General features: G+C 51.9%; 2 long non-coding RNA genes across 2 annotated transcripts; one reads left to right on the forward strand and one right to left on the reverse strand.

Annotated features, from left to right (window-relative positions):
* Positions 1-1,278: 1,278 nt before the first annotated feature.
* LOC139037683 (uncharacterized) lies at positions 1,279-4,878 on the reverse strand. Its single transcript, XR_011490514.1, has 2 exons — positions 4,660-4,878; positions 1,279-2,231 (listed from the first exon to the last, which is right to left on the reverse strand). It is a non-coding gene; the product is annotated as an uncharacterized lncRNA (long non-coding RNA).
* An 8,458-nt stretch (positions 4,879-13,336) lies between these two features.
* LOC139037684 (uncharacterized) lies at positions 13,337-15,298 on the forward strand. The gene is made up of 2 exons (XR_011490515.1): positions 13,337-13,536; positions 14,562-15,298. It is a non-coding gene; the product is annotated as an uncharacterized lncRNA (long non-coding RNA).
* Positions 15,299-25,234: the final 9,936 nt, after the last annotated feature.

Genomic DNA, 25,234 nt, shown 5'->3' on the forward strand with positions numbered 1-25,234 from the left:
GAATAAACTGAGCCCCCAGGGGTTCCCCCTCCCCTGAAACCCTGGCCATTCCCCCATTTTCCCAGCCATCTCCCCTAGGTCCAGCAATGAAAGGGTTAACATCTGGTCTTCAGAGCCTTGTTACAGTTGACCAGAGTCTGTGCTTATTGGTTGCTAGGTGTCTTCAATATCATCCCTGTCAAGTGCCCCATGCAGTAGTCTATCCATAGGATGCATTCATTTTATTCTCAAGCATATTTTCCATCCTCGGGCTTAAAATCTGTCTTTTAAAATAGCCATAAAGTTCTGACCTTTAGTTAGACCTCAATCACCAGGTGAACAATTAAAAAGAAAAAAAGAAACACCCCAAAGTGAGTTATGGGAGAGAAGGCAAGAGTGTGAACATTCCTGGGCTCTGGTTCAATGGATCCTGTGCTTCATGGGGCACCAGAGGCTAAGAAGAAAGAGAGGAATAACCTGTTGTCTGCTGAAGAGGGTTGATTCTGACAAAGGCCACACCCCAGAACTCTCTCATCCTGTTTCTCCAGATATTTCCAGATTAATCTTCTAGAATGTGCTTGCCTCCACCCTGAGGATTCCCAGAAGAACAGGGGTGAAAGAGAGAAAAGTGGCCTTCATAGACACAGAGCCTGGCCAGCCACCAGGGCCCCAGCACCCGTCTCAGCATCACACCTGCCAGGATGAACTGGAGCCAGCCCACAGCCTTCCTTCTGCAGCGTCAATCTGCTCAGGGGCGTTCACTGACCTCTGCCCACAGCTGGCTCTCTCAGGGACTCCATGCCCGTTTGTCTGCATGCAAATAAGCTCTTTGCCTCTGACAGACATCCTAGAAACTCAGTGTTTTCAGAAACTGAGGTGAACCACTCCCATTGCTGTTTTATAAATCTCCTGGGTAGAAGAGGCCAGGAGAAGCCAGGAGACCAAGGTTCAAATCCAGGTTCTGACACTTTAGCTGCCACTTAAATCACTCATCTTTAGAACAGGATTGTTCTGCAACACATGTGTCTGTTCTAAGGATTGCATGACACCAAGCAGGTAGAAGGTCCTGCAAACACAGAGCTTTGTGCTGTCGTCTTTCACAGCCTCTCTCTTTGGTTGTTCCTTTGGCTCTTTGGGAAGCAAGTGAGAGGTGACTAGGCTCTTCCTGGAAGAGGAGAGAGGTAAGGAAGAGGCTACCCACCCCCCACTCCATTCTAAAAGGTGGGGACTCTGAGCCCTGATCAAGGTCTGATGGAGGACCATGACGGAGCTAATAGCTCGGGAGAACCACAGTTAGTCTTGTTTAATTTGCTTTCATTTTTTAATTTGGAAAAGAGAAGATTAACTTAAATAGTAGTCAAGGGAATACAGATTAAAACTATAAGACGACACAATCTTTTCCCTTCACTTATTCCTCCTCCAAAGTTCTTCTTTTCTTTATGTAGATCTGAATTTTTAATCTATATCATTGTCTTTCTCTACAGAATTTCTTCAAACATTTCCTGTAAGACAGGTCTACTGGCAACAAATTATCTCAACTTTTGTCTTTATATTTCTCCTTCACTTTTGAAGGATAACTCCAGAGTACAGAATTCTAGGTGGGTGATTTATTTCTCACAACATTTAAAATGTCTCATTCAACCCTCTTCTTGCTTGCATGGCTTCTGAGAAGTCAGATATATTATTATTATATTTATTTATTTATTATATATTAATATTATATTATACATTTATATATTATTTATATATATTATATATGTTATTATTATCCTTATTCTTCTGTAAGGCAGGTGGTTTTTTCCTCTGGCTACTTTCATTACCTTTGATTTTCTGTAGTTTGAAAATAATATTCTTAGGTGTAGTTTTTTGGTCATTTGTCCTGATTGATTTCTCCGAGCTTCTGGGATCTGTGGTTTGACATCTGACTTTAATTTCAGGAAATCCTCATAATTACTGTTTCAAATGTTTCTTCTATTCCTTCCTTCTCCCCTGGTGCTTCCATTATCTATTACATTTTTTTGTGGTTGTCTCACGGTTCTTGAAGATTGTATGGCACTTGTTCACTCTTTGCTCTCTTTGCTTTTCAGTTTGGGAGGTCTCTATTGAGATAATCAAGCTCAGCGACTCCTTCCTCAGCTGGGTCCGGCCTATGAAGCCGATCACAGGTATTCTTCATTTCTGTTACAGCATCCTTGATCTCTAGCATTTCTTTTTTGGCTTTTCCTTGGTGGCTCAGATGGTAAAGAATCCACCTGCAATGCAGGAGACCTGAGTTCAGTCCCTGAGTCAGGAAAATCCCCTGGAGAAGGAAATGGCAACCCGCTCTAGTATCCTTGCCTTGAGAACTCCATGCACAGAGGAGCCTGGAGAGCTACAGTCCATGGGGTCGCAAAGAGCTGGACACAGCTGAGTGATTAACACGTCTCAGGATTTTCCCCTCTGTTTTTATTGCCCATCTGCTCATGCACGCTGTCTACGTTATCCATTACAGCCCTCAGCATATTAATCAGTTATTTTAAATTCCCCGTTTGATAGTTCTAACATCACTGTCATGTCTGGGTCTTGTTCTGTGGCTTGCTCTGTCTCTTCCATCCATGCTTTTTAGTATGTATTGTAATTTTTTTCTTGATAGCTGGGCATGATGTAGTGGGTTAAAGGAACCACTTTGGTGTGAACCTCCAAAGTGATGTGGTGACAAGGTGTGGGGGGGAAGTGTCTATGGTCCTATAGGTAAGTCTCAGTCATTTGGTGAGCTTATGCCTCAAGACCGGGCTTCTCAGTGTTACCCCATTAGGTGGAAAAGGATGTGTAGAGAGGGCTGGATGTGGGTGTTTCCCTTCCTCCAAGTTGGTGAGGCTCTGATTAAACCCCAGGAGGCTAGGCTCTAGTTAAACAGTTTCTTTTGAGGGCAGGCCCTGTTAAGAAGAGCAGAGTGCTTTGGCATATTTAAAAGGGTTCTTTCCCCCCTCCCTCTGCTGGAAACACAAGGGGATTATTTTCCCCTCTGATAATCACTGCCAGAACCTGATAGAGCTCCAGGAGATAAATCTCACAAAAGTATGTCCCTCCACTCCCGTGAATTTTTAACTCTCAGAGTTGTCCACATGGAGCCTCGAGCAGTTCACCGGTCACAGCTGAGGCTTCCCTCCCCCAGTACTGATCTCTACTCCCGCAAGTTGTGATTCTTGGTATTTGCCTGCCAGTCTCGCCAATGTGGAGGGCATCAGTTTGTCCTGTGACCTCACTTCTCTTGTGGGTCTGAGAACAGTTATTGGTTTTTCGGTTCAGGTGTTTATTTGTTGTTAGGACAGAATGGCCATTTCTGAGCTTCCTACATGCTGGAATGGAAACTGGAAGTTAGATGTTGCTTAAATTTTTAAGTAATTTTTCTTTATTGGGAAAAGTTGGTGTAATTCATCATGCCTTTTATTTAACCCTGAGTGGACTGCCTATTTGAACTGTAAAAAATGAAAAAATGGAAACTGAGGCAGGGAGAAGTTAAATGACTTGGGGTCCAACACCCAAAACATGAGGCTCAGGCTGTGGTTTTAAAAGGGCATCTTCTCCTCTTTCTGGTACATAAGTTCGCTGAACCTAGACCAAATACAGGAGAGGAGTCTGAATAAAGTTTCCCAGGGGGTGGTTCAACAAACGTCATTCCTGCCAGATGCCTAGTTAAAAACAAAAAGTGCTCTATGGCCCGATGGTGTGACCATCACCCAAATAAAATGTGGGAAAATTCCATTACCCCAGTTAGCTCCCTCCTGCCCTTCTCCAATTAATCCCCCACTCTCAGAGACAATCACTGCTCTGATTTCTATGACACTGGATTAATTTTGCCTGCTCTTGAACTTCATATAAATAGGCTTATACAGTAAGTCCTCACTTACATCCGGCCTTGTTCACATGTCTGTGACATTCCTTAAGTTGCACACGTCAGTAGCTGGTTCCTTTTAATTTCTAAGTAGTGTTTCATTGTAGAACTGTACCCAATTTGTTTATTCACTCTCTTGTTGATAGAGACCTTGACTCTGGTGAATAAAGCTACTGTGAACATTTTTGGATAAGTCTTCATGAGACCTCTTTTTAAAAATTTTTATTTAATTTATTTATTTTTTCTGGTAAATACCTAGAATGATAGGATAGGTATATGCCACATTTTGTAAGAAACTATCAGATAGTTTTCCGGAGCAGTTTTACAACTACTTTGAAACAGGATTTGGCGGTTTCTTAGAAACCCCTTGATCAAAGTTTTGAGTTTGCCTCTCTCAGAAGCAAGCAGAAGAGGGTCAGCCCTTTTCTCACCAGCAGAGATAGGACATTCTATTGCGCTGTGATCTCGCCAGCATGAGGTGGTCAGGCCTCTAAGTCCAGCTGTTCTGGAAGGCGTGAGGAGGGATGAGCGTGGACACTGCCCCCCGCCAGCCTCCAGCACTCGGCTTTGCAGCATTCTCGGGGGCACTCTCCCCCCTTCTCAGGGAGGCACCCGGGGGCCTCCCGCCCTCGGTCACTTCCAGGGTCTCCACCTCCACTCTCGGCCGCTCGGAGCATCAGAAGCCTTGCTCTGATACGTCACTCATTTGTGCAGAGAACATAACTTCCCACAGCCCTAGGAATAGCCTGAAATCCTTTACAAATACACAAGTCAGGACTTGGAAGACCCCAGCAGTCTGGCCTCACCTGCCTTTCCAACTGTGCTTTCCTCAGTCTCCTCACACACCCTCTTCTTCCTCTGCTGCTGGAGTCTCTCGGGGGCTTTGGGGTGGGAGGGGATGATCAGCCTGAAGTCACTGCGTCCACGGGCACAGCTGCTGCCAAGCCTCCCCCAGCCTCTCTGCCCCTGGCTGGGCGTGGACGGCTGCACGTTGGCTTCGCAGCTATTGTGCATTGAACTCGGGCCCTGGGGGCCGTTGGGTGCTTTTGGAGGCGGGGAATTTGCGGCATAACAATCAGTGTCCCTCAACCCTTTGCCCTCACATCTCCTGCCCCTCCCACTTATCTGCCACATCCATCCTGAGGTGGGGATCAGGAAGCGACACTCCCTGGCTGTGTATGTGAGTGTTATTTTCGGCTCACCACCACGTTTTCCAGGCTGCCCGCCCTGGCCCCTTCCAAGAGTTCCCTGGCCCGGGGTTCTGTCTGGAAGCTTGGACATTCCAGATGATGGAGGCCCTGGGTGAAGAGCAAGCCATCTTGGATGCTGGCAAGCAGAGGGGCAGTGGTGGAGGCTGACGTCCCCAGGCCAGCCCTCGGGGCCACGGGAATCTGCCTTCTGAAAGCTCCCCCGAGGCCTCTCAGAGAGGGGCCTGGCTGCCCCTGCTGCTACTAGATTCAAGCCAGACACAAGTGCTGCTTCACCCCACCCAGAGCTGCCAGGCGCTCCAGGCTCCACAGCAGAACTGGTGGGAGACCCAGCTCCATCCCGTCTCCCGCCCAAGAGCTGTTATGGGGCTATTTCTGAAAACAGCACTGGAGCTGGTCCCCCGATGTGTGCAGAGCATCTGCTGGTCAGGCTCCAAGTAGTCTACTATTCTGGCTGCATGAAGGTGGGAACAGGGCCACAGAGAAGTTAAGTGATTCGGGCATCAAGACCCAAGACACCAGGCGGTTTAGAAACAGCATCTTCTTCTTTCTATGGGGTAGACTCGAGGAACGGAGACAACTCACACAAGGAGTGCATTCCAGAGTGTGTGTGTGCCTGTTCACACTAGCCTTCCTAGATGCGCAGTGGACCAAAAGTGTCCTAAGATGAAATTTGGAAATCACTGCACACAAATCTAATTTATATTAAAGGCTCTGAGAAATTCTGAATTCAAGAAAATGGTCTAATGCAGGTACGCTAGTTTACTGGGATGGTAGTAACAAAGCACCACAAACTGGGTGGCTTAAACAACAGAAATCCATGGTTTCCCAGCCCGGGAGGCCAGAATTGGAGTCAGCAAGGCTGCTTCCTTCTGAAGGGCCTTGAGGAAGGCTCTGTTCCCACTGGCTCTCCTCGCTTCTCGTGGTTTATTGGTGAGGTTTGGCGTTTCTTGGCTTGTAGAAGCATCACACCAGTCTCTGCCTTTATCTTCACGTGATGCTCTGTGTGTGTGTGTGTGTGTGTGTGTGTGTGTGTGTGTGTCCAAACTTCCTTTTATAAGGGCACTAGTTACATCAGGTTAGGGGCCCACCTCACTCCAGCATGACCTCACCTTAACCACCTCTGCGTCAACCCTGTTCTCCTATAGGGGTTCATTCTGAGGTCCTGAGGGTAAGGACTTCAACACATACATTTGGGGCAGGGAACACAGTTCAACTCACAGTACCAGGGTTTCCCACATCTAGTTCGGGCTCCTTGGTGCTGGAAAGAGGTAGATGACAGCTCCAGGAGACCAGAACACACTCTCGCAGGTGGCAAGACCAGCCCCTACTGCTGAAACTTCCCCAAATGCTGCAGAATCCACCACCTTGGGATACTCACTCTGAACCTCAGGCCACGGGTTTCAACTTGGATGGGAGGAGGCTCTGAGGCCTCAGTGAGGGGCAGCCCACACCGCAGCCCAGAGGAGCCACAGAATTATTCAGACTTGCTTATTCTTCACCCCAGCACGGGCTGTCAGGGTGTCAGCAGGAGGCCCTGAGCCCCAGACTGAGGAACGATCCATTCTCCCTTGATATTCAGCAGCCCCTGGCCAATCATGAAAGTGAAATTTGCTCAGTTGTGTCCGCCTCTTTGCAATCCCATGGACTAAACAGTCCATGGAATTCTCTAGGCCAGAATGCTTCTCTAGGGGATCTTCCCAACCCAGGGATCGAACCCAGGTCTCCTGCACTGCAGGTGGATTCTTTTCCAGCTGAGCCAGCAGGGAAGCCCAAGAATGCTGAGGTGAGTAGCCTTTCCCTTCTCCAGGGGGTCTTCCCGACCCAGGAATGGAACCGGGTTCTCCTGCATTGCAGGCAGATTCTTTACCAAGTGATTCATGAGGGAATCCCATTCATAGCGTCCAGTATTTAAGAAGAACTGAAGCTCTGAGACAGGTGGAAAGCTGTCACTTGTCTGGGGCATGAAGGCGGCACCCCGCGGCAGGGCTGACTTGGGAATCCCAGAGCCGAGAGCAGGCCAAGATGAGGGCCACCCGCCCTCCGCCCCACTCACTTTGGGGACGTGACCCAGGCTTCTGGGAGGGGGGATGGGCCTGACGGCACGCTCTCTTCTGATCAGCCTCTGATTAACAAAAAGGAAATAGTAGGCTTTTCATTACAACCATGTGCCCAGCTGGCCTCAACACGTCACCACAGCTGACATGAGCATCTCATTGACTAGAGGTTCACCCAGAATGCCACTCTGGGGAAACTGTCCCGAGATATTATCGGCACAAAAAGTCACATTGACGGGACTGGAAGGGTGGCATTGAGATGAGTCCAGAGAATCAGCTCGGCCAGACAGAAAGGAAGGAACCTCTGGTTTGGAAGATGAAAGCGGGAGAGAGAATAAGTCTGAAATTTAAGAGATCATGAACATCTCAGAGAAAGAGAATATTCTGAAATACTCGAACAAACAAACGTTTCCTTTGAAACTTAGAAAAAGCAGTTGTAGGACAAATAAAAGCAAGTACTACTGTTAGAGCAGGTGGTTAACAATAAAAGATAGAATACAGGTTGATGCTATATTACAAGTAGGTTTAAAGAGTTTAAATCAACAGACTCCATCATGAAATATACATTGAGACATGGGAGGGGTAGCTGGAATTCAAAATGTTCAATGGAAACTACTCAAAATCTCACGAGCCAGTTTTGAGCCCAAAACCCAGTGAAAATCCATAATATTTACAAACACAGCTCTATTTTTAAGAGCTCATTTCCCTCTTCCACTTTGACTCCTTCTTTCTACCAGGAACTGCATAGCATAGTATAACAGAAAGAGGGTCACAGGCTTAAGGACCGGATGAGATGCTCCTGGTTTTACTTCTCATGGGGGGTTGAACTTAGGTGGATTTTTGTATTTCATTCTGTCTTATCACTGTATTTTCATTCTGTCTAATATCATCAAACTGGATGTTTATGGATCAGAGAGATAATTTATACAAAAGGCTTGGCACATAGTAGACGCTCAGTTAAACAGGCTGCCATCTAGCCCTGCTCCTCAGGATTCTAGAGTAGAAAGCAGCTTTTCCCGAGGCAGCACAGACAAAGCCCAGATTCCACCTAGATGGAGAAAGTTCCTTTAAATTGGGTCTCATCTCACGTTGGCGCTCCATTAGGAGCTTCCAAGGGACTTCCGTAGAGCTTCTCCAGTGGCTCAGACAGTAGAGAATCTGCCTACAGTGCAGGAGACCTGGGTTCGACCCCTGGGTCAGGAAGATCTCCTGGAGAAGGGCATGGCAACCCACTCCATTATCCTTGCCTGGAGAACCCCATGGACAGAGGAGCCTGGTGGGCTACAGTCCATGGGGTCACAAAGCATTGGCCATGACTGTGACAAATACAGTTAGTTTACTTTAGCTTTACTTTCAGAGCTGGAGGGAGGCTGGCTGGCTGTGTACTCACAGCTCCCATCTCACTAGGAGGCCTGGATTATGGCACTATGGCCTGAGGCTATGGTTCCAGGGAGATCAAAGGGGCCAACTAAATCCAAATTTTAAAGAGATGGGGCTTGTAAATAAATCAAAAGTGTGACTATCTCCTCTCTCAGCCTCCCTGGTCATTGAATGCCAACCTTGCTAAAAGCTGTCTTCTTTGTTTGTGTATTCTTTGACTACAAATTTACGGGCCCAGCTCCAAGAGAGAGTGGGACAGGGGGAAGACCAAGCTCTACCTCAAGGGATTCCCAGCCTAGCAATCAAAGTTACCCCTTCCTGTGTGAAAAGTCTTAGCCTCTTTCTCTTGGACCTTTAAAGAATTTCCCAGGCAGGAAGGAGCCTTGGGGCAAGGGACTGGCCAAGACCTTACTTTATTCATCTGAACACCGGGAAGGATGGTTGCAAGAGGGCTGAAGAGAAAGAAATCAAAGGGGGTGAAGTGCCAAGGAGAAAGGGGCTGAATTTTCAAGAGTTGGAGAGGCTGGGACAGGGCTGAGAGGGCAGGTGAGGGCCTCGCTGGGAGGGATGAGCCTCGATGCCTGGCTGCACCCCCTTCCCCAGGCTGGAGACACATCCTGGCTTGGCCGGAAAGGGAGGACTAGCAGGACTGTCTGTGGTTCTGCCTGGAGGAGGGCTATTCGTCCCCACCTGGTGTGGAGCACCCAAAGATGTGGGGTCCCCAACCCTCTGCTCTCTGGGTAAAGCAGGCATCAGGGAAGTTCTACTCTGTCCTTTATCTTTCCCAGGAGACACTCCTCTGAAGGCACTCTCCTTCCAAGATGGTGATTTGAATGGCAAAGAGGGCAGCAGAAAAACAAAAGCGAAGCCCCAGGCAGCCACCTGCCCTCCTTCCCGCTTCCCAGCATCCCCCGCCCTGGTAGCCGCTGCCTGCTACACGGACCCAGCTGAGGTCCTGGTGCCGGGGGCATCCCATCTGCTGTTTTAAATGCCCCAGTGAACCATGTCTCTCCATCCTAGGACAGTGCCCCCTGCCCCGCCTTAGAACCGAGTTCCCGAGTAAGATGGGGATGAAGGTAAGATGCAAGCTGCCAGGTGATCAAATTGTCCAGTTTGCCTGGGATTGTCTTGCTTTGGGCACCAGAATCCCATGTACCAGGAACCCCCTCAGTCCCTGGTCAGCCTACCGGTTCCTGGGGGCCAGACTAGCTTTGTGGTTTTTACAGGGGCTCCCTTAGACCCCCAGGGGTCCCAGCTTCTCACACTGGCTTCACCTCTGGGGCCTTGTCCAGAATTTTCTCATCACTGCAGAGAGCTGCTGGGGACCTGGGGCTCCCGAGAACTACAGAGAACTACTAGGAGATCTGGGGCTCCCCCACTGCTACAGAGGGTTCCTAAGGGACCCGGGGCTCCCCCCAACCAAGGCTTCCTGGGGGTAGGAGCCACAACTTCCTTGGTAGCTAGTCAGTCCAGGGCATCCTGGCCAGGCACTTTCAGCAGGGGCTTGAGAAATGGAATATTTCCTGCCATATCAGTAAACAAGGATGTCACAGTCATCAGGGATTGCAGCCCTGCAGTGTGAGCCTGGGAACCGTAAAAGAACACAGGAAGGAGATGAATACCTGCTATTTAACAACCATCAGACTGCAGCCACTCCCTACAGTGAGTCCTGAGGAAAGGAAGCTCAGGATGTCAAAACACAGGATAGTGGCCTGAGATAACTGAGGTGCATAGGAAAGGAATCATTTCAGTGAACCCAGACTCTTACATCTTCCCATACATAAAAAAAGCATTAAATTCCTTTACTTGGGATATCTGGTTTTCTTTAGTTAAGTCTTTTGATGTTCAGACTCCCTGCCCTCTATTGCAAAACTTCTGTGTAACCTGGCTCCTCCCCTTGCCTCCTCAGAGCAGTTCTCTTAGGGTCATTTGAGATGCTGTCTCCTGAGCTTGAAGTCCTAAAAATTCCCACCAAATAAAACGTAACTCTCAACGTTTAGGTTGTGAATATTTTTTAAGTCAACAGGCTGTTAAATATCTGGCACACATGCTCTCACATGACCCTCCTGCCCAGACTGCGAAGGGGAAGAAATGAGAAAAACGAGCCACAAGCAAGTGGTGGATCTGGATGAAAACCCAGGTCTGGCAAACTCTCAGAGAGCCCATGCTCTGAAAAACAAGAAATAAAAAGAGGTCACGTGGGGTTTGGAGTGGTGGTGTGGCAAGCCATCGGACGGCTGGAGAGTCAGACCTGAGAAACGGGCAGCGAGACCTCCTGGGGACTTCTTTCAAAGTGCTGCCGTCCCCACTTAGAGAACCAGAATGGGGGGGGGGCGTGGCATGTACATTGCTGAAAAGCTCTCCTGGCATTCTGACACACCCCCACCTCCATCGCCCTGGACCCCCGGGGAAGGCCTGGCTCTTCAGTGGGAAAGGGTCACTGGAGCTTTTGTGAATGCATTTGAAGTTCAAAATCTAGAAGTTCCAGGAACATTCCTCCAACTCCCGTAGGGTCATGACCCCTCATTTCACGTGCCTCCTTGGTAGAAGGGGTCAAGCTGGGAAGGTGGCCTATTTCAGGGACAGTTGTCTGTAACCTTTGCAGGAGCTGGATGCTGTGCAGTCTGGCTTTTCTTTGAGTGCAGCTGGAAAGCGTCATCCTTGAAAGTAGACCAAGTCCAAGGCCTATAAGGACTCCCCACGAGCCCCTGAAAGTCAGAGTAAAAGCCTTAGTGTCCCCAATCAAGTACTGTGTTTCTGATTCTCTTTGTGAATGGATCAACGCTTGGCTGACACAGAAATGTTTACAGGAACTTAGAAGGTATGTGGGCTTCCCAGGTGGCGCTAGTGGTAAAGAACCCACCTGCCAATGCAGGAGACAAAAGAGATGTGGATTTGATCCCTGGGTCGGAAGATCCCCTGGAGGAGGGCATGGCAAGCCACTCCAGGATTCTTGCCTGGAGAATCCCATGGACAGAGGGGCCTGGTGGCCTATAGCCCATAGGGTCGCAGAGAGTCAGGCACGATGAAGGACTCAGCAGGTAGGCACACACAGGCTGAGGGCATTGCTAGATGGTTCAGGACCTCAGGTCAAAATTTCCCAATGCTATGCCTTTAATCTCTATGAGGTGCAAGTTAACACATGTCTAGTTCTTTCTAGAAATCCAGGGAAGTATTTCTGTAACATTGTTTCATTTCTTTTAGTCATAAAATGGAGAAGTCTCTAGGTTTTTCTATAATTCCAAGGAAATGGTTCCTTGGACTGCCAGGAGCAGGAGGCTGGGCGGGGAGGAGGTGGGATCTCTTGCTGGTTTGCAGTTGTCTTAGAACATTGCCCCCCACCCCCCACCCGCTTACCCAGACAGAGCCCTCATCAGCCATTAGTTCCCACTGGCCCCGGGGGTCCATTCTGACCTCTCACCCCCAGGTTGTTAACTAGCGTTCACTGAACACCAAGCACCTGTCAGGTGTGTCCCCCAGGTCTGTCCCTGCCAGTGTCCCAGTTAATTTGCTACTTAACTCCTCAGGCTGATCACAGTGCCCGTCACATGGCTGGCACCCAATCATACTGTTTTATTATTGCCCTGAGCGTTCTTCCACTGAACTTTCATCATAACCCCGAGATGGGCATCTCTCCACTTAACAGGTGAGGCGCACACAGGTTCCTTGACTCCCCCAGGGTCACACACCAGAAAGTGACCCTGCAGATTGTCACCCTGCCCCTCTCTAAGCTCTTGCTCCTTCCCCAGGACTTGTCTTCACAGCTGAGCAAATTTCCTCAGGTAATAAGCACATCTTAGATGCCCATCAAGCTAAGTGCCAGGGGCACAAATAAGTTCAAGACACCAGCAGGGCACCCAGGTGATCTCTGAGCAGCGAGGAGCGCGGAGGTGTGCTCCGTGCTGGGCGGGGCAATACAGAGGGGCGGAGCCACCTCTGCTTCAGGGCTAGGTCAGCTCAGGTTCCCCAGAGCCAGTGACTCTTGAACCAACTCCCAAATGGTGACGGAGATCTGCAAGCAGCTGGGAGGAGCAGGGAGGGAGGCTAGGCTGGCGGGCAGCCCGAGTTAGCGGGGCGGGGGCGTAGGTAAAGACGGTAACTCCGTGGCCCACCCCCAGCCTCCTCACCCGCGCCCCCGCCCCAGTGATTTTTTCCCCTGGCACAGGTGTGTCCCTTCCCAGCTTCAGGAAGGGGACTTGCGGAAGTCTCAGAGTGGCTTGACTGCACGGATGGGGCAGAGGGCAGAGTCCAGTGTGGAATCTGGCAGGATCAAATCTGAGGCTCTGCACTCAGTCCAGGAGGACTGGAAGTCCTGGGCATCCCTGGCTCACTTCCCACCCCTCTGAGGCCACCTGTGGTCAGTGTGAGTCTGCAGACAGTTGAGATGTGTCACTGGGACCCCGGGCCTGAACAGAACCCGCCATTGACCTCCACACAGTAAGTGGGAGGTGAGTGGATGGATGGCCAGCAGAAGGGGCGGTGGGAAGACGCTCAGCTCCCTGCCTCAGTTCAGCGCTCAGAGAACACGTGCCTCTGTGGGTACCACCACCAGCAGCCCCACTGAATGCTCCACCGGAAGGAGAAAGCCCCTGGCAGGACTGAAGAGGCACAGAACTGTGGGTCAGCCTCCATGCTGGAAGGTCCAGCTGAGAAGTCAGAGTGCTGCCATTGGTCAGGCAAATTCCCCAGATTCCTGGCTTGGCAGGAGAACTTAATCTGCCCTCCTGTCCCTTCCCACTTTCCCCACAAAACAGGGAAGCTCCATGCCTGGCTGCTGAGCAGGGGCTCTGGTCTTTGTAGGCAGACCCATGTGATCTGGAATGTTTCTCCAGTGACAGGTCCAAGGTTCAAAGAGACTGAAGGTGGGCTAGTTTGGAGCTTTCAACTTTGCCTTCGTTTCCACCCACCCCCAAGCTGCTTCAGGTCCTGGCTCTCCTGGGTCTCCGTGAAGTTACCAGTCTCAAGAGTGTGAATAACTGTGTGTCACGGGAGCAGTGATATATGAGTCTGTCTGACCGGCTTGCTCTCTTGCACTAATGTAAGTCATTCACAGTCCCTAACCTGCTGCGTTATGAATGAGCATGAATCAGAAGAGAGAGGATGTTTCCAGAGAGTTCTCTTCTTTCCCCTGAAGTAGAAGCACGGTCTTTTTAGCTGTGCATCATGCCTGTCAGGCTGAGACAGGAGAACCTCAGCATGGGTTGAAGTTTGCCATCCTATACCCACTAGAGCCCAAAGAGCCCAGGGCCGGTCCTCGAATCCCAGGCACCGTTCCCCACTTACTAAGTGACACGTGAACCTGTACAATTTAAAAAAGAGAGAGAAGGTCCAGTGGTTAAGACTTCATCTTCCAATGCAGGGGGTGCTGGTTAGATCCCTGGTCAGGGAGCCCCATGGCCAGAAAACCAAAACAGAAGACAGAAGCAAGATTGTAACAGATTCAGTAAGGACTTTAAAATGGTCCACATTAAAAAAGTCTTTTAAAAAATGGTTTAAAAATGGGAGAGGTCGCGTGAGTCATTGCGCTTTGAGGGAGGAAAGGGAGAGAGAGCCTGTTCACCACTTCCTCCCCACTCTGGTTCTCAAGGGCCAAACTGGTCCTCTCTGCAAAGCAGGATTTTCTTGGTGCTGCCTGCACCCAAGGCCCCTTTGGGCTGGTCCTGGGAGCACCCAGCAAACCCGATCTGCTGGCCCTGTTTGCAGCAGAGCCGTGCCAAGGGGGACTTACTGGTGAAGCTGGCGAGTGACAGGCGGGCTGGGAGCCTCCCCAGCCAACAGGTGTGTGGCAGCTGAGGGCCTGGGCCCCAGGGCCCGCGAAGCTTCTGCCAGCCTCTGTTTCAGAGCCTCCTGCCCCCCTCCCTCCGCAGGTGTCGAGGCTCTGCCTTGCCCTCGAGGTCTCTGCCTGCAGGAGCCCAGAGGCCCAGTGCTGTCACTTCCAGAGTCCCCTGCCTTCCTCCCACCTGCTTCTGACAAAGGCCCAGAGGGCACAAAACCGCTTTGAACTTGTAAGAATGTGTTGGTTTCGAGGCTGGGTTCCTCTTGCTTCTGTTCTGTGTCCTCTAGGGCTTTGGCCATTGCTAGATGAAGAATGTTAACAAAGATCACCGTTCCTGGAGGCCGCAACCCCTGAAAATGGACTTGGGGAAGAACCGGAGAACACTGTGCTGAGAGCTGTGTGCTCCCGCTGTGGATAGGAGACAGGAGGCGAGCTGGGCCAACATCGTCACCGTGCGGCGGAGGAGAGATCCGTGTAGTGTCTGTATCGCGTAGGGGCTTCTTGGCTGGACTGGAGCCGCCCATGTCTGCTGATTCTGAGCCCCCCAGCAGCTCATCCTACCGAACTTTCTGCATGGCAGTGTTGTTTAGTCGCTCAGTCACGTCTGACTCTTTGCAACTCCATGGACTGCAGCAAGCCAGGTTTCTCTGTCCTTCACCATCTCCCAAACTCATGTCCATTGAGTCAGTGATGCCATCCAACCATCTCGTGCTCTGTTGCCCCCTTTTCCTCCTGCCCTCAATCTTTCCCAGTATCCGGGTCTTTTCAAATGAGTCGGCTGTTCGCATTGGGTGGCCAAAGTACTGGAGCTTCAGCTTCAGCATCAGTCTTTCCAATGAATATTCAGGGTTGCTTTTCTCTAGGATTGACTGGTTGGATCTCCTTGCAGTCCAAGAGATTCTCAAGAGTCTTCTCCAACACCACAGTTCAAAAGCATCAGTTCTTCAGCTCTCAGCCTTCTTTATGGTCTAACTCTCACATCCATATGTGACTACTGGAAAAATATAGCTTTGATTGACTACAAGGACCTTTGTTGGCAAAGTAATGTCTCTGCTTTTTAATATGCTAAGTTTCTCATAGCTTTTCTTCCAAGGAGCAAGCGTCTCTTAATTTCGTTTTAACTTCAATTGCATGGCAGTGACCAGGGTCTAAATGCCTTCATATTTCCATGACTATTTCCTGTCTCCAACCTAAGCTCCACCAGTAGGTAAGTTCCTTGGGACTTGGTTTCTCTTGTCCTTCCTATACCCCTGTGCCTGACTAGTGACACATAGTAGGACATCAGTAAATAGCTATGGACTGGCTGGTGGGCTCCTAGTCCAGGCCCTTTCTACACCAATGATCTGCTCTCTGATACATCTATGAACTGGGGATTTAGGAAGAAACCTTAGGGCCTAGTCAGTGGTCCAGCAACCCCTGGAAGACACCCAGTTTCCACTGCAGGAGGCTCGGGTTTGATCCCTGGGGAACTAACATCGGGCATGCTGCATGGGATAAATAAAATTTTTTAAAAAGAAGAAATCATAAAGCTGGGGCCCACTGAGGTGAATAAAACAGCTTGTCCCCCCCCAAAAGGCTTGCCCTCCTTTATTCTGTGCACAGAGCTGGTCACAAACTGGACACATGAGAACAGTTGTGAGTCACCCTTCACTCCTGACTTGGCACCAGAGAGGTGACCTCACCCACTGCCAGGCAGGATGGACGGCTGGTGACTCCCCTGCCGGGGTGATTGGCACCGGCCTCAGGCTCCCCTGGATGGGCACGGGGCTATGCTGAGCAAGCACGTGTGAGCGTGTGCGCAGGCTCAGGGAGGAGGCCAGGGAGACAGACGGGTTCCCAAGAGCGCTGTCAGCAGCGTTGGCCTGGGATGGGGGGGTCAACAGTCATCTTGTACCACATACATTTGTAGAGCGGAAGCATTGAAATAAAGAGCTACTATCAATCATTAAACCTAAATAAATTCTTCCAGAGGATCCCAGATAGCTGTGCCCTCCCTACCTCCTCTGTTTCCCTATTCTACCTGGGCTGCAGGCAGACACAGGAACTCAGAGACCTGGCCTGTGCCATAGCAAAGAGTCGAATTCAGACACACAGGAGAAAGTCAAGGCTTCAAACATGGAAACCCCGGGGACTGAGGTCAGAGGTTTCATTGACCAGCAGGCCAAATAGCTGGCCGGGTTCCATGGACACAAATTGCCTCAACCCCAAGCAACCGCCTCTTTCTCTACCTGCTTTCCCAGGCCTCCACTCCCTGGATTTAGCATCTTAACGACCCAGCGCTCTGATAGTGCAAACAGTGCACAGATGCGATGGGGCGGCACTCGCCAGGCCAGTGGAGTGCACCGAAAACCCCCGGGGAATTTTCTCGGGGGATTTGGACTCTGCTGACACCTTCATGCCCACCCACAGCCCAGGGAGGGTCAGAAGTGAGAAGACAGGAAGGAGGGGGTGGGAGGGGAGTGGGGGCAGCTGCCATCCCAGGTTGAACTTTTTGTAAAAAAAAAACTTTTAAAGACCAACTGAATTTTTTTTTAATTGAAAACATAAGCCCCCAGATAATGTTGACATTTCCCTGAGTGGGGACCTGCAACTCTATGTCACTCTCCCCAGGCTGGGCCGAAACACGTCCCCAAGTTCTGTTTCCACAGGAAAGAGGAAGCTCGGTCCCCTCAGCCGGGGCTGAAGGTGCGCGGGGACAGCGGGGCCCCGAGGGCCGGCGCAGAGAACGGACGGCAGAGCCCGGCTTGGGGCAGCGTCTCCGAGCGCAGGGCGCCCGGGCGCCGGCTCCCGCGGGGTTGTCCTGGCGGCCAGCGCTGCACCAGGACGCGTCTCACGGGCCTCCGAGGGGCTGGCAGGGCAGCGCTGCGGCTGCTCCGGGAAGCCCGGAGGTCACACTTGGTCACGGCGCGGGGCCGGGGGTCACGGGGCAGAGAAAAGTCAGAGGAAGCCGCCGACGGACAGAGTGCCGGGTGGGGCGGGGCGAGGGGAGGAGGCGCGGGAGCCCCCAGACGCCGGCCCGAGGGCAGCCCCGCCTGGAAGTCCAGCCTGGGGCCGGGGCGAGAGGCTTCTGCTCAGCACCAGCACGGAGATCATGGCTCCTCAGCCTGGCCCCGCAGCAGGGGCCCACTCACTCCCAAGGCCGCTTCGGAGGCTTCAGTTTCAGGAGAGGGAAGAGAAAGTCCCCTTCAGGGGCGGAGAGTGCAGGTGGAGACAAAAGGCCCCTCCCGGGGTGGGACGGCGGACAGCCAGCCCGGGGCCTGCATGGCCCCTCTGGGGTCGAGGTTGGGGTAGAGGTCCTGCTTCTTCCAGGCAAGATGACAGTTTGCAGGGGGCCTTTCTCGCTTCTGGAAAACAGCTTTGCTGATGGTTGTTTGGGTCACAAAACTGGGGAGGCATCTCTGACTCAGAGGGGCTCCCTTTCTTTTGACCCCAGTGAGACCCTACCCACTGGCTCCCCAGATGCCTCAATTCTCCTCTGGACACCCAGCAGTGACTTTACACACTTTTACACAAACGATGTGTGATCTTCTAAAGGGCACGCTTCTTCCTCCCATGCCCAGCTTACAATTCTTCCGTAACTCGTGGCCCTCAGGGTGCCACCTGAGTGGCCCCTCTGAACGGCACCCCACTTTTACCCTTCCCCTACCACCCCCGCACCCCCTGCCCCTGCAGCCTGGCCCCCACTGCTCCCCAGACCTAGAACCCTGCCTCTGCCTTGGACCTCAGGCTCTGGGAACAGATCCACCCCAGCCCTGACCACACGTGTGGTTCTGACCCAGGGCCGGGCTCACACATGCTCCATCCTCCACCTCTTGACAAAATTCCACCCAGAGCCATGGCACCCTCTGTGCTGTCCCTGCCTCCAACATCCTGGGTGATGACTCGTTCGGTTTTTTAAAAAAACTCACGTCCATGCATCATAATGGTTATTCTCCTGGGGACATTGACCCTGCTGAGTCCTAGCACAGGGTCGAGGCCACAGCAAAGGTCCATGAAAGGGGGCGGAAGGCCGGGGGAAGAGAGAGGAAGGGAGCAGGCTGGATACTAACCTGAGGTCAGGGCTTTGCTAAGGCAGAAGTACCTGCAGTCAGAGTGGGGTCTAGATGGAGGCAGGGGGCCCCAGGCTCAGGGGGCACGCGGGTACGCAGCACCAGGCCTGCTCAACTTCTGCCTCCTAGGAGCTCCTCTTCCCTGCCCCGGGCCGAGTCCCGCCCAGGCTTCGCACACTCCTCACATCCCGAGTTCACCACTGACAACCCCAGTGTCTGCTTGCCGCAGTCTGCTGGACCAGCTCTGCCTTAGGTGTGGGGCCCAATCTGATGGCAGGGGCAAAGAGCCCTGCCCTTGCAGAACCTGCAGTCTAGGAGGTGAGGAGACAATCAAATGTCAATCAAATCACCTTTAGTTACAGCTCACTGTTATGGGCTTCCTTGGTGGCTCAGACCCTAAACAATCTGCCTGCAGTGTGGGAGACCCAGGTTCGATCCCCGGCTAGGGAAGATCCCCTGAAGAAGGGAATGGCAACCCACTCCAGTATTCTTGCCTGGAGAATCGCAGTGGACAGAGGAGCCTGGTGGGTTACAGTCCATGGAGTCGCAAAGAGTTGGACAGGACTGAGTGACTAACACACACACACACGAGTTATAAAGGAAGGGGACGCTGACCTCAAAGTCGGAGCCAATCCGCGAAAGCTGTGCCCTCCCCAGAGAAGGTCACCCAGCGCCAGTGCCCGACAACTCAGCCCCAGGCTGCCCAGGCTCACAGGCCCTGATCCAGGCCCAGCCTCGCCAACCCTAGGCAGCTGCCTCCCGTCCTGTCCAGAACAATCGGCAGGACCAACGGCAGTGAGTGCACACAGACTGTGCAGGGCAGTCCCAGGAAACTCTGAGGTCCTTGAGGGGGTGTGTGTGGAAGCGTCAGCCGTGTGCCGGGTCTGGTGACAGTGTGTGAGTGCCGTGGGGGTCCATCAGTAGCGGATGGACAGGAACGACGTTGTGGCCACACACTCAGGACTTCAGTGTGTCAGTAAGAATGAATAAGCTAGACGAACACCCAGAAACATGGAAGGATCATAGAACAGTGAAGAGTGAACAGGACAAGATTCATAGCATGCCATCACCCATGTAAGTTAAAAATACACATGCAAAGCAATGGGATATGTTTATATACAGACATATAGATGCACATGGACTTCCCCAGTGGCTCAGCAGGTGAAGAATTCGCCCGCGCTGGAGGCACAGGAGATGCTGGTTCAATCCCTGGTTTGGGAAGAGCCCCTGGAGAAGGAAAGAGCAGCCCATTCCAGTGTTTTGCCTGAAAAATCCCGTGGACAGAGGAGCTTGGTGGGCTACAGTCCAAGGATGGCAGAGGCAGACACGGCTGAGTGCACACAGACACACACACACAAATCTAAGAACAGCCATCAGTTATGTTATGGTGGGCTCCCGAGGGGAGCGGGGGTGGGGGTGGAGATTACAGGTGGAGAGATAAAACAGTGTCCAGCATGAAGGGGCTTTGCCCAGGTCGGTGGGAGCTGTGCTCCAAAACTGAGTCTGGGCAGATTTACCCCGTGTGCCCGTGGTCCAACACAGGGTGTGGCAGTTCAAAACCAGCCAACTGGCTAGTGAGAGCCCTGGCCTTGCTGCAGCTGGGCACGATGACTGCAGTCCATTTTTTTTCAGGGGCTATAGGAGTTATTCCAACCCAACCCCCCACTCTGAGGGTTGAGGAACCCAGGGCCCAGAGAGGGCACATGAGTTGGCCAGCTGCACAACGCTCTGGAGGGCAAAGGGGAGCCCTGATGCCTGGCTGGCCCCCGTGTTCTAGTCTCCCCAGTTCCCCTTTCTGAGCTCCCAGCCCCGCCTCCGAGAGTGTTTGTTTAAAGGGCTGGGCTGTGTTTGTCTGAGCACATGAGCACCCAGGCTGAGGTAATGCGCTGGCAGTAACTGGCCCTTCCCGTGTAGAGTTCAAGGTGAGAAACTCCTAGGGAACTGGGAGGCTCGGGGACTCCTCTGTCTCTGCTGTTTAGTGTTTTTCCTCAAAGCTCAGATGAGCTCACCGACTCACCTGGGCAGGCAAGTGCAGAACTTGGACAGGGCTTTAATGGGAGTGAGTGAGGAAATGATATCATTGTGGTGCTGAGGGTGGGAGGAGCCAGCCCTTAAAGGACCCATCTTTCCCACAGCCCGCTCAGCATGCACCCTGCCCACGGCACGTCCAGAAGCTCTGCACAGGATGGGTACGGTGTGATGACGCCAACAGATTTGCTGGAACCCACAGACCCATAAGACTGCTGACAGGAAAGTTGGACTGGGTATTAACGTAGGCAGTTGGTGGAGATTTATGGCTAACTTTCCCGGGGGAAGGAGATGAACAGTGAATATTGGGGCACCTGTCTAAGGAGCAGCCTTCGAGACGGGCTTAGATCATCAACGCCCCCCAATCCTACATGGTCCGCTTTTCACAATTAAAGCACAATATGCTTACACAGGGAAAAGAGCATATATCGTAAGAATGAATGTTCAAAAACAAAAGAAAAACACACAAAAAAAAAAGAAGAAGAAAAAGAATGAATGTTCGCAAATTCTACCTCCCCATATAATCAATATCCTGATGACATTTCAGAATAGTCCCAGACCACAGAAGCCTCACGTGTCCCTTTTGGGCCCTTGCCCCCTCTCCAGGGGGGTCGCTACTTGGCTGACTTCTACTGACATAGATGAGTGTGTGGCTCCCATTTTAACTCTGTCACCATCAAGGTCAGGGTGTCAGCAGACAAGAAACCCTGGGCTAGTGGACCAAAGTCCCTTTAAAACAGTAATGCGTTTGACCCACAGTTCTCTAGTGAGATAGGCAGGTGACAGGCATGGTCCCCATCCTTGGGAGTGCTGAGGAACCAAGAGAACTCAGGGACTGCTTCATCTTGGAGCCCTATGGGGACTCAGCAGTAACCTGCCGCTCAGCCAGTCCACCAGTGGGTACACTGCTGGCTTGCCCTGCACCGTCTGACAACCTTGGACATCATGCGGTGGGTAGTAGCTCTTTGCTGAGCCACCTGGGCCCTGCTGGGAACACACAGGTTTGGCATGTGATGTAGGCACCTGGATGAGTTGTCAGCACTTTCCTTTAAGAGGCTCCAATGGCGACAAACCTCAAGCTCAAAGATGTATTAAACTGTGGGAAACAATCAAACATTGCAGCCACATGTGAGAGCCAGTGGTCTGGTACGCTCAAATCACTCTTAGAATTTCTCTTTTACAAATTCCTTCAGAGCCAGATTCTTGTTGTTCAGTCACTAAGTCGTGTTTGACTCTGCAGCCCCATGGACTGCAGCACACCAGATCTCCTTGTCCTTCACTATCTCCTGGAGTTTGCTCAAACTCAGGTCCATTGTGTCGGTGATGCCATCCAACCATCTGGTCCTCTGTTGTCCCCTTCTCCTCCTGCCTGCAATCATTCCCAGCATCTGGGTCTTTTCTAATGAGTCAGTTCTTCAGGTGGACAAAGTATTGGAGCTTCAGCTTCATCATCAGTCCTTTCAATGAATATTCAGAGTTGATTTCCTTTAAGATTGACTGGTTTGATCTCCTTGCAGTCCAAGGAATTCTCCAGAGTCTTCTCCAACACCAACCACAATTCAAAAACCATAGTTCTTCAGTGCTTAGCCTTCTTTACGGTCCAGCCCTCACATCTGTACATGACTACTGGAAAAACCATGGCCTTGACTAGGTGGACCTTTATCAGCAAAGTGGAGCCAGATGGTTAGTCTTTTTTCTCACCTGGGGGCTCATCAGAAAACAGAGCCCCAGTCAACTGTCACTAGGCAAATGGGAAACATTCATGAACAAACTTCCCTAGTCATCCCAGTCACCATTTATTGAGTACCTTCTATGCACCAGAATATATCTCCCATTTTAATAGCAACCCCCAAAAGTGGGCCCAATTTTTACCATTTTAGAGATGAAAAACTGAGACTTAATGGTAAGTGATTTCCCCACAGTAATCCAGTTAGCAGAGCTGAGATCTGAGTCGTCTGTCCTTCTCCACAGCCCATGCCCTCAAGGTCCTCATAAAGGCCTTTGGGTAACCACAGAACAAGAGATGGGTGGGCTCTTTGAGTTCCTTCTTGTGAGAGGAGTGAAGCTGCTGGTATAAGATGTGAGTGATGAGGCAGAAGGGGTGGGCTCTGGGGTGGCCCCCACATCACTCACACTCTCGCCAAGAAGCAGGCCTCCAAAGAACATCAGCCCTGATGGGAAAGGGGAGGATACAGCACTGTGCCCTCCTCGGAGGACGAGGACACGGATGTTTTGAGGGGACGTGTGACTGAGCAGGGTGACCCGGGGCAGAGCAGAAGAGCTCAGGAATTCCAGGCCCCTGTGCCTACCCCCAAACTGGATGGCCTCCTTTGTCTGGCTGGCTGGCCTTTCTTGCAGCTGGGGTGGCAGGTTTTAAGTGGGCAGAGGGCACACCCCCTCAGGTGGCCCAAGGCAGCAGGTGGTCCCCCGGTGGAGCCAGGAAGGCAGGAGGTGCTGATCCCCATTCCTCTCGTTCCTGCTGGGCTTCAGTGACCTTGAGGGAGGCTCCTTTTCCCGAACCAACACCACACCTGCTGCTGTCAAAAGCACCTCCCCCCAGACACCTGGTGGACAAATATTTTCCCAGGGAAAGGACACCAGGAGTCCCAGGTGGGAGGGAATCCCCTGAAGACTTTGGCCTCGAGAGTGAGATCATGGGCCTTGGGAGCAGCTGCATTTTATAGATCCAATAAATTAGACACAACCTGGCTGGTTATACACTAGCAGGTGTCATGGGGCCCTGCCTTACTTGCTTGGCTCAAGGAGGAAACAGAAATAAAGGGAAACTGCGTTCAGGGAGCAGGTCACCCAGATGGATGGGGAGAGAGTCCCGTGAGGACACAGCGCTGAGTCGGCAGGCTGCTTTGGCCCTGCAGGCCCCCCGCCTGACGCACCTGAGTCTGTCGGCCTCCTTGCGAGCCAGCCCCCGTCACTGGGCCCCTGAGAAGCTGCCAGCTGTGGGCTCTGACCTTGGACAATGACAATGGCGAACATACTGTCTAACGTACTTAACCATCAAACCCTCTCAGCTTCTCTGCAGTTACATGGGGATATGATTTCCAAGCTGAGGCATTAAGAAATTCCCAGAGTCACACACAGCTTATAAAATGGCAGAGTGGGAGGGAGCCTGGCTGTCAGCGGGGGGCAGGGACCTCCATCCCCCCCACATCCCCAGAACGGTGTCACCATCCTGTGCAAATCAAGGATGCAGCGTCACATTGATATGCCCCGGGGCTGCTTCGTTCTGCTCTCAGTGCCCAAGGGTAAGGCTAAGGGGTGTCCAGCTGCCTTCCAACAGGCCTGAGGGTTGGCAGAGTAGCCACGAGGCTCCTGTGATTTTCCGTGTGAAGTGCAGATTGAGCACCTGGGTGCCCAGTACTGTCTTTATCTTTGTTCTTCTCCCTCCTCATGCTTCTGAGTCCTCCTGTCCCAGAAGCCCTTTGCCCCCTCCTTGGGGCCTTCTGCTGGGACTCATGCGTGCCCCACCTTTATCTACCTAGGCCCGGTCCAGACACAGGCAGTGGTCTTCGACCACGTATTCCGCTAGCACACAGGTCCCTGAGCCTTGCCCTCACTCACTGGACTCCATCTGCCCACATGTGTGTGTGGAGCACCCACTTAGCGGCAGCCCTTGCTGGGACTTAGAGGATCACAGATGGAGAATCACCCCCATCCCCACCCAACACACACATACCCTAGTCCAGGAGTCAGATACAACCAACCATCCTTACAAGGTGGGTGGGGATCAGGGCTTTAATCCCAAGCACTCTGTGAGTTCAGGGGAGGGAAAGATCGATTTCCAGAGCAAAAGGACAGAGGAGGGAAGAACTGTTTCATCTGGACTTGGAGATGGCTGCACTTCTGAGGAGCCGCCAGATGGCACAGGCCTGGGCACCACGTTTTAGAATCCCTGCAAGACCCAGAGCTTTTCAGGATCACAAGCTTGCCTTGAACTCCCACTGAGAATCTTCACAAGGTAACTGTCCTTGCATTCCTGCCATACGGTCAGATCCAGAGGAATGAGCAGGTGCCGCTGTGACAACAGGAAGCCCTATGCCCAGGAGACCCCACATGAGGGCTTCTTGGCATAGTGACAAGGGTGGCTGTCACGAAGCTGCTTCTTGTGACATATTAAGGTACAGCTGGGCCTCCCAGGAGGTGACCCCTCCGACGAAAAAGTGGCCTTCGGGGGCTACTGGGTCAACTCAGCCACTAAGTCTGAGGCAGCCATCTCACAGGCTCAGAGTCTTCCAAGTGGAAGGGCTTTGGGAGCCTCTGGCCCGGGGAGGTGGACAGGCAGCTTTGGCGTGAGCTGTCTTGTACCTGAAGATTTAGCTCTGTTTTGCTTTGGAACAACACAGACTATGATTAATCTCACTGCCATGTTCTTATCGCCTTTTTCCAGTTTGAACACTCTTAGCGGGCTCATCCTCAGACATGATGACCAGACCCTTGGGGGTCCCTTCATTCCTTCCACCATGATCCAGCTCCCCACACTTCCCCCTGAAAGGTGGCGCAAGGCTGAGGACCTCATGCTGGGCATTATCACCCCACAGATGTGGCCACAGGAGGTGCCTTGGATAGTCAGGCAGCATCAGGGGTCCACCTGCTCCGCTTCCACCTCTCCCAGAAGGAACTCCTCTGCTGAAAAGTGGGACAGCAAATATCACCTCCCACTAGGTCACTAGAATGGTGGGTGTGATGAGTACCTGTGTGCAAAGCCGTAAGCTTCTTGGGAGGAAAGCTCTGGCCAGAGTCCAACCCATTATGAGCTGGCTGAGAACCGCAGGGGCCGGGGCGGGGCTGGAAGCAGTGGGTACCTTATCCAGGCGCTGCTCTGATGACCCGTTTCCACTGTATAAAAGGCAAACCTGGATTCGGGA

The sequence above is a fragment of the Odocoileus virginianus genome, chromosome 12 (genome assembly GCF_023699985.2).
Source record: "Odocoileus virginianus isolate 20LAN1187 ecotype Illinois chromosome 12, Ovbor_1.2, whole genome shotgun sequence".
In the NCBI taxonomy this organism is placed as follows: domain Eukaryota; kingdom Metazoa; phylum Chordata; class Mammalia; order Artiodactyla; family Cervidae; genus Odocoileus; species Odocoileus virginianus.